This window comes from Bidens hawaiensis, unplaced genomic scaffold (assembly GCF_021521415.1).
Source record: "Bidens hawaiensis isolate Kalapana, Puna unplaced genomic scaffold, B.hawaiensis_p1.1 tig00041311_1, whole genome shotgun sequence".
Classification (NCBI taxonomy): domain Eukaryota; kingdom Viridiplantae; phylum Streptophyta; class Magnoliopsida; order Asterales; family Asteraceae; genus Bidens; species Bidens hawaiensis.
In genome coordinates this window covers 81773-90844 of record NW_027497321.1, presented here as the reverse complement: position 1 = coordinate 90844, position 9072 = coordinate 81773, and the positions used below count along the sequence as shown (strand labels likewise).

The following is a 9072-nucleotide window of genomic DNA, read 5'->3' as shown; positions in this document are numbered from 1 at the left end:
TTGGATCTGCAACTTTTGACATAAAATCTTTGTTAACAACTTTTTAATGAATTCGGGCCAGGAACTTTTGACTTGAAATAATGAATTTAGGGTAAATACATTACCAAACATTAAAAGAAGTTTGGTACAGTTAGGTCACTATGGCTTGGTTCACAGATTCGGTGCGGTTCATTTTGAAATGAGGTATAAATGAAACCAATAATAATTTTCGGTTTAGAAAGAAAAAAACAACTAAGACTTTTAGTTATTTCAGCTTATTGCATCGGTTTTTCTTGTATTTAAATTTGGATGCCAGCACTCGCTTAACATTATGGTTGTAAAAATTGCGTCTAGACGCCGATTAATCAATGGTCGGTACCCCACTAACTAGTCGTCGATTAATTGCTATTTGTGCAAATCGATCAAAATAAAAAATATATATATAAAATTTGGTGTGTGTGTATATATATATGTGTGTGTTTAAATTTGGCATATTACATATAAATTTCAATCCGATTAATCTCGATAACTGTTATTCCTTACCCCACCACCGCCTGACAAGCAATTTCCACAACATGACACAACGTCAACATGACAACAACATTGTCAAGGCGCATCACGGCCCATGTAGAAGCTTCAGACTAGAGCTGTTCACGAGCCAAGCCAAACCAAGCGAAGGTTTGCTCGTTGCTTGGCTCGTTTACAACCGAACCGAACCGAACCGAACGACTAAAATTCGAACCGGGCGAAAACCGAAACGAGCCAATATCGAATCGAGCATTTTTCGATCGAACATCGAGCGATTTCGAGCATTATTTATTTCTTTTTCACTTTAAAATTTTCAATAAGAAACAAATTTGAAGGTTGTAAATAATATATTTTATAAATAAATTAGTAGTTTGTAGACAAACGTGTAATAGATTGTAAATTTTATTAAAAATAATTTTGAAATGAGATATAATGATCATGTAAACAAACTTCTGGTATTATAAAAACTTGAAGCAAAAAAATAAACTATAAAATGACGGAATATGAAAATTTAAAGGGGTAAAAATAATTGTAAGCTTATATTTATGTGTTTTGTCTATATATTTATATATATGTTCATATATAACTATATAAAAAATATATTAGAAATATTCGAGCCGAACCGAACCGAGCAGACCTTTGCTCGTTGCTTGGCTCGTTTACATACCGAACCGAGCAGAGCGGCTCGTTTTCAATCGAGCGGAAAAACGGGCGAGCATATTCCAAGCAATTTCCAAGCGAGTTCGAACGAGCGGTTTGGACGGCCCTACGTCAGACTCCAATTGGCCTAAGATGGCCCAATAGTATTGCGTTTACAAGATAACAACGCATTTGGTTGTAATCACGCTTTACACAATTATTATACAAAAATCCATTTCGTATTTTATTCTTAAAAAAACAAACTCGTGTTCAAAATCTCTTAATGATAGTTACATTTGATCTAACAAATAACAATATATTTTTTCTAATTATATGCCTAGTCACTAAAGATCATGTGAGATGTAGAGGATCAACGTAAGATTATATAATGGATGGTATTGAGTTCCTCACTTCTTCGTCTATTTTGAAGTTCCCTAATGAACTCACACAATATATAAAGTTTTATGTCACTACTAGAAAATAGTCCTTTAATTACGTCATTAAAGGAGTAGATGACACGATATTTCGTGTCAAGGAAGACCATATCATAAGAAACAATGATGTAAATTTGTGTGTCATCTTTTTATGACATGCATTTATGACATACACTATTGACATCTTTTTTTTGACACACGTTTGCGTGTCATGGTTTCAAGTATTATAAAATAGAATGTTTTTGACAGATTTATAATTTCAATATTAAATAATGCCAATTAATGTCTCATAATAAAACTAAAATTCATATATAGCAAAATAATCTATTTCATATAATATTTCAACATACTAACAAACATTCAAAAGTCGACCATTCTTCACAATATTTCAAAGTTTAACATTTAATTAACATCGATACGAACATTCACAGGTAAATAAAGGATGCCACAAAAGTCGACCATTCTTCACGAATCCCATCAATATCAGCATCCGTGTATTCATTATTCCCTCCTCCAACCTGAGAAAAAATTTAGATTAGTTAAACCTAAAGTTCAAATGATTTGAAGATTTATTTATCAGATCCGTTTGACTTTTAACAGTCAAAGCTTCTTTTTTGACCATTAAACTACAATTTTGACCCGTTAGTCAAATTTGCAGTCAAATCCACAAAAAAAAAAATTGAAGTCAAACAATTTCATTCTGAATAACTAACTGGTTCACACCAGGGTATATGGGTAAATTTGTCTGTTTGTACTAGTTGTAAGCTAAAACTTTTACAAATAATAATAATAATACTAATAATAATAATAATAAAATAATTAAGTATCATCTTCAACAGATATGATTCACTTCCTATTATTGTTTCTAAACTGCTTCTGAACATAATACATTTCTCCCTACTAACTCATCATTAGTTAAATCAGATTAATATCCTATTTAAAGTATCATCTAGCCATTCAAAAAATTAACAAATAACAAGTAGTAGTAGTAATAATAATAATAATAATAATAATAACAACAACATTTAACTATCATCTTCAACAGATACCTTTCTCCCTACTAAACAGATCATTAATTAAATCAGAATTCAGTTATTATTATTAGTAAATCATGAATATCAACAACTAATTATTCACAAACATCATCAGCTCTATCACTACTGTAACATCTAATTTCATATTTCATACATCTCATACATAAATATATATAATCCAGTAATTCCTTAGAACCTCTTAATTCTAAAATCGGGTTGCTAACTTTGAATTTCACAGTTAATTAATTCCTTAAAGTTCCATCACTGTATCATAATTGGTGACATGAATAAGTAGATATAATATCAGTCAGTTGCCCTGCATCATCCACTCTACATTTTCACAAGCCCACCGTTTAAAACTTTTGGTTCGGTTTGGTCAACAAAAGTCAAAGCCCATTTATAATCGGTTCATAAATTTACTAAACTGATACAATAATGAAAATATAAAAAGTTGCTGTACTTACATTGTCATTGACCAGTATTTTAATTCCTTCATCAACTATCTCTTTCATGAACTTTAACATAAAGTAGCGACATTCGGTGCTTCCCGGCTGACATGGACACTACATAAATACATTACAAATAGTCATCGTGACATAGATTCATATAATGGGGTTAAAACTACTATTTCAATATGGAATAAAATGCTCACCCTAGCGTTGACCCAATTGAGTTTTACCCCCGATCCACTTTGTGTACCGTACAAGTTCATTGCACTACAAAAATGTTAAGAAATATATCAAACTAGTAAATTGACCCGTGCGCTTCGCTGCACGTGGCATCGTTGCGTGACATCGTTCGATCATACATAAGAATCTGTAGAACAATAAAATTTCAATTCGATTACATGGACATTATTCAAATATGGAAAAATTAATGCACCTACTTGGTCATCAAGGAACACCCAATCTTTGTGTATGATGGATGACATTTCCATGCAAATCTGTGTATTCCACAACCTGTGAGTGCAATCACAAACAGGTCAATAACATGAATTTCCATAGGTACTTGAATAAAATCTTGTTAGAGATGTTTTTACCATTGACATATGAGTTGAAGGGTTGGCTGCTATGCATATGCTTTGGGTAACTACCAAAATTGAACCTTCAACACCATGTCAGCTGGAGTGTACACTTTGTTAAAGACATTTGATATTTCTAATATCTTTTAAATAAATTCGAAAAGGTTACAATTTAAAAAAAAATACTCATTTATTGAAATAATTTAACTTTATGATTCAAAAACAAAAATATGAAACTCGCTACATCATAATTCATAAACATATAAAGAAAAAATCACTGATTTAATCAAGTACAATACAAATGCATCTATCAACGAACATTCAAGAAACTCGCTAATTTAATTAGGTCTGCAACCTATCAGAAGCATGAAACAATTTCAACCAATTCAAGTTCACAATTACAATTTAGAATTATCAAACTATAGTGATTTTGCCTCTTAACAACAAATCAATAACTGACACTCACAATACCTAGCCATGAATTTTGAAGTAACAGGTGGCGTCAATTTTAAAGGAAGAACAATACGAACACTATTAATCGAATCAAAACGATCTCTAAACGATACAGGTTCCGAAAACCTAATTCAAACTCATTTAATCAAATCAAAGTGCTAACAGTTTCCGAAAAACCTAATTCAAACTCATTTAATCAAATCAAAGTGCTAACAGTTTCCGAAAAACCTAATTCGAACTCATTTAATCAAATCAAAATGCTACAGTTTCAAAATAACCTAAATCAAACACAACTAATCGAATCAACTCAAACTGCAATACAGAATCGAATTACACTAAATACGAACCTGAAACCGAACGATCACTAAACAATACCGGTCCGAAACAAAAACCGCAACGGCGGAAACAGATCGGAGGCGAATACGTCAGCAACGGCGATGATATAACCGGGATGATGGAATTAGGTTATAGCCATGAGAGATAGATGATGAGAGATGATGGAATTAGGTTATAGCCATGAGAGATCGATGATGAGAGATGATGGAATTAGGTTATAGAAATGAGAGGTCGATGAGATGAAAGAGGGGTTGTGTACTTAGTTTTTTTTAACCAAAATTAAAAGGTGACACTTAAAAATGACACACACTCAAAGTGTAGCCCGTGTTTTTGAAAAAAAAAAAAAACCTTTTATGACACTAAAACATTAACAAACAAATGTGTGTCTTCGTTTCTTCAAATTTCTATAAAAGACGACAATATTTAGTGACGCGAGGTTTTTATAACGTCATAAAAATACTGTGTGTCATGATTGGCGTGTCATTAAAGGTATATTTTCTACTAGTGTGTGTAACTGTGTATAGGGAACGAAAAATAATTATATACAAATTTCGCCTGTATTAATATATATTTATATAATCCATTGCAATAGTTCATTCCAAAAAAGGTCAAAGAATTAAAGAACGATAATTGCATGTGATTGTGTTTATAACTAGATATCTATAAGTTGTGTTTTAATCATTATGAGTCTTTCGGTATTAAAATTAAGTCGAAAGAAGAGTAAAGAAGGTATCAAAATGTTAAACTATAAACCCACATTAGTTGGCATTTGAGACCTTGTGTTTTGACGTTTCATAGAAAAGAAAGAGATCACTTATGACTATTTAAATGTACATTTTATGATGTGCAATTTAAATGATATTGTTCACATAAGTATGGTTAATAACTCGATTTCAATTTGTTATAGCTGTAAAAGTCGCCACTAACATTTAGGGGTAGTATGTTATATTTGGATCGTATGGTTGTTGTTGGATAAGGAGGGCTGAATATGATGTAGGCCGAGTTAGGCGTTTGGGATGTGGTGCATGTGATGGTCGTTGAGGGTGGCGCAGGGGACGAGAGATGGTGGCCGGCAAGGAGTTGGTAAGATTAAGGGGTGGTGTTTCCAACTAATATTAGGTTTAATAATAAGAAGAAGAAAACTAATAACTTATAAACTAAAAAGCAATAAACCTAAATGGTGTGACATGAAATGGTGACTCAATAACTACTAGATAATAATGTCAACAAAAGTAATTTAAAAGTAATATTGCGTGTAACTTTTTTAATACGCGTCATTTTTACCTTAAAGGGTGATTAATCATTGAATAATAAGTTTTAAAGTTGATAGTAACTCTACGCAACTCAACAAAAAGTAAATCTATTGTTGGTTAACAAGATACATGTTATTCACTGCAAAATACATATAAAACCAAGAAAATTTGTGAACTAAAACCGGCGTAATGTCTAATGCCGTTATATATTCATACACGAACATTTATTTTCCTAAAAATATAGACGGATTAGGAGAGTAAGTTAAATTTTCTTTTCATTATTTTTTTTTAAACGACCAACTAAATAACGCCGGGTACTCCGTACGCGGCCCCCATTGGCTAAAGGTAGCCTGAGCCGTCTAAGAGTCCGGACGGACGGAGCCCCAACGGTCCACCTATTGAGGGATTCTCCGGATAAAACCCGACCCCCACGTTCGTCAAACGGCACATAGGTTATGCATAAAATTATGTTAAAAGTTAAAACCGTATATAATAAACTTTATAAAGTCTCTCTTAATAATATGTGAAATTCGTAGGACAACTATGAAAAGTATATTTTAGTATCGTCCCTGGTCTAATTAAAAGACATTGATTGATATTATATGCGGTTAAGAAGACAAAAGAACAAACAAGAAAATTACCAAACAATTTCTTCATGGCCAGGTGAAAGAAGCATAGTGTCCAACATTGACTTAAAACACAACCAGGAGCACTGTATTCCAATTTTCTTAGGCTTTTTAAATTCTTGTTCCAAATCTCAACCATAATATTAAAAAAATTAAGTTATATAAAATGTTAAGAGAATATATTCCAATTACCTTAATGCTAGAGCATTGTATTCCATTTATCTTGCTTTAATAAATTCTTTCCATAAAATATATATTAAAAAAGGTTACCTAAAATGTTCCATATTTATATAATCACATCATATATATATATATATATATATATATATATATAAGGATAGGTTCTCAAGAGAACTCAAAAGAAGTGGTGAACTCTTCATTTTACATGTAAAAGAAAATTTCATTTTTCATGTAAAAAACACATTTTTACATAATCATTTTAGAGCCTTTTACATATAAACACATGTAGAAGCCTTTTTCAATTTTTTTTAATTTCCATTTTAAAAAACGTAAAAGATTTTTTTTAGAAAATTCATTTTTTTATTGGAATATCTTTTACATGTATTTATAAGCAAAAAGTCTTAAAAAGTTTATACTAAAACTAATTTTTTACATGTGAAATCGAGCTTTATATTATTTTTTATATGTAAAATGAAGAGTTCTCCAGTTCTTCATTTTTTATAAGTTCTCTCTTGAACCTGCCCCTATATATATGTGTGTGTGTGTGAATTTGACATATTACATATAAATTTCATTATTATTAATCTCGATTAATCATTAGTTCTCACTTCCTAACTAGCGATTTCCGCAACATGACACGACGTCAATAAGACAACAACATTGTCAAGGCGCATCTCTGGTCAGATAGAAGCTTCAGACTCCAACTGCCCTAAGATGGTCAATAGTAGTGTGTTTACCGGATAACTGTCACACCCTCAAAATCCACTAACGGAGTTTTACCGTCAGAGGGTGTGAACTATCAGGATCGGAATCATTAGTTACAATCAAACCATAAATAAAGTTTTCAAAACACGAAAACATTTAAGTGTAAATAAGTGCGGAAGCGTAAAAACCATAAGCCAAGCGTTGCGTCACGCAGGACGACTTAAAACCCAATAACAATAGTTTAAAACAAGTTTGCATAAACAGTAACGTTCAAATTAATGCATGATCCTATACCGCGCGCCCGCCTCGGCTACCTGAGAATAACATACTAAAAGTGTCAACACGAGGTTGGTGAGTTCACAAGTTTATATAAAATAAAGCGTTTAGCGTTTTGCGTTTAGCGTTTTGCGTTTAGCGGTTTGCGTTACCAGATAGTGTTAAATCAATTATATATCTATAGGTAGCTAGCCTATAAAGCAAGTATTACTAAGTGTTCGACACTGAAGCTGACTGTTTATCATGTGCCTTGGCACCAGGTCTATCCCGACCATGGTAATGTGTTTAGCCAAGATTACACCCACTCGACCTCCAGTCGAGCTTAGCGTTAGGTGGGTTTGTCAAACCCAGTAGTACTACTCAACAATGACTCGCTATTTTCCAATACTAAACGGTTCGATGTGTGAAGGACTTCAATTATTTCGTTTGCCACTTAGTCTTTACAAGTGATATATAATTTCATAACAAAATCTAAAAGCGTTTCGGAGTATGTTATCTCCCCCAAATGAAAATCGTTTAAAAAGTTTAAAATGGGAAAGTGAAACTCACTGTTTGCGAAGAATTCCAAAAATAAGTCACCCAAGTGATGCGCGTCACAGAAAAACTCTCGCTAGCGTTCTAAAACAACAAGGAGATTTTCTAAGTGTCGGAACTATTATCGAGTCTCTAGACTCGGCACATAATACCTATGCACAAGATACGTTTCGCGTTTCGTTTGTGAATCGTGTGTGTCTCAACAAGCACATTAGTGATACGTTACGTGCGTGAACAACTATTTACGTGTCAAGTGTTAATGGTGTACATTACTAGCAATTATTCCCCGCAAGGGCAATTTGGTCAAAACATAACAATTATCTAGCAATTAGCACGTTTCATGTATTTTCACAAAGTTGTCATGCACATCTCTGTGAATATCTTGTAGCCCTTCAACAAAATCTTTCACCTTTTGGGGTACAGAACCAAGAACATGGGATGACATCTGGTCAAGGGGTCCCCGTGGCTGAGCAGAATAAACCACCTGAAAAGGACTAAACCCGGTACTTCGATTGGCAGCATGATTATGAGCAAACTCAGCTTGACATAACTTTTGATCCCAAGACTTCACATGATCACCCACAAGACATTGTAAAAGATTACCAAGGGACCGATTAACAAACTCCGTTTGCCCATCTGTTTGAGGGTGGTAGGCACTACTGAAGTTAAGCTGAGTGTTCACCATCTTCCACAGGCTGCGCCAAAAGTGACTCAAGAAACGAGTGTCCCGATCAGAAACAATAGAAGATGGTAAACCATGCAAACGATAGACATCCCGAAAGAATAACTGAGCCACATTAACTGCATCCGTCGTCTTCTTGCAAGGAATAAAGTGCATCATCTTAGAAAACCGATCAACCACAACAAAGATCGAGTCGTTTCCCCTCTGAGTCCGTGGCAACCCCAACACAAAATCCATACTAATATCATCTCAAGACTGTGAAGGGACAGGCAAAGGCATATAAAGACCCGCATTAGTAGCCGTGCCTTTTGAGACTTGGCAAATTCGACACCTTTTAACATAACGATCTACCTCTTTCCTCATAGTAGGCCAGAAGTAGGAAGACTGCACCA

General features: G+C 33.4%; 1 long non-coding RNA gene across 1 annotated transcript; it reads right to left on the bottom strand.

The window, feature by feature from the left end:
• Positions 1-1871: 1871 nt before the first annotated feature.
• LOC143592865 (uncharacterized) lies at positions 1872-3349 on the bottom strand. Its single transcript, XR_013145998.1, has 3 exons — positions 3267-3349; positions 3079-3177; positions 1872-2098 (listed from the first exon to the last, which is right to left on the bottom strand). It is a non-coding gene; the product is annotated as an uncharacterized LOC143592865 (long non-coding RNA).
• Positions 3350-9072: the final 5723 nt, after the last annotated feature.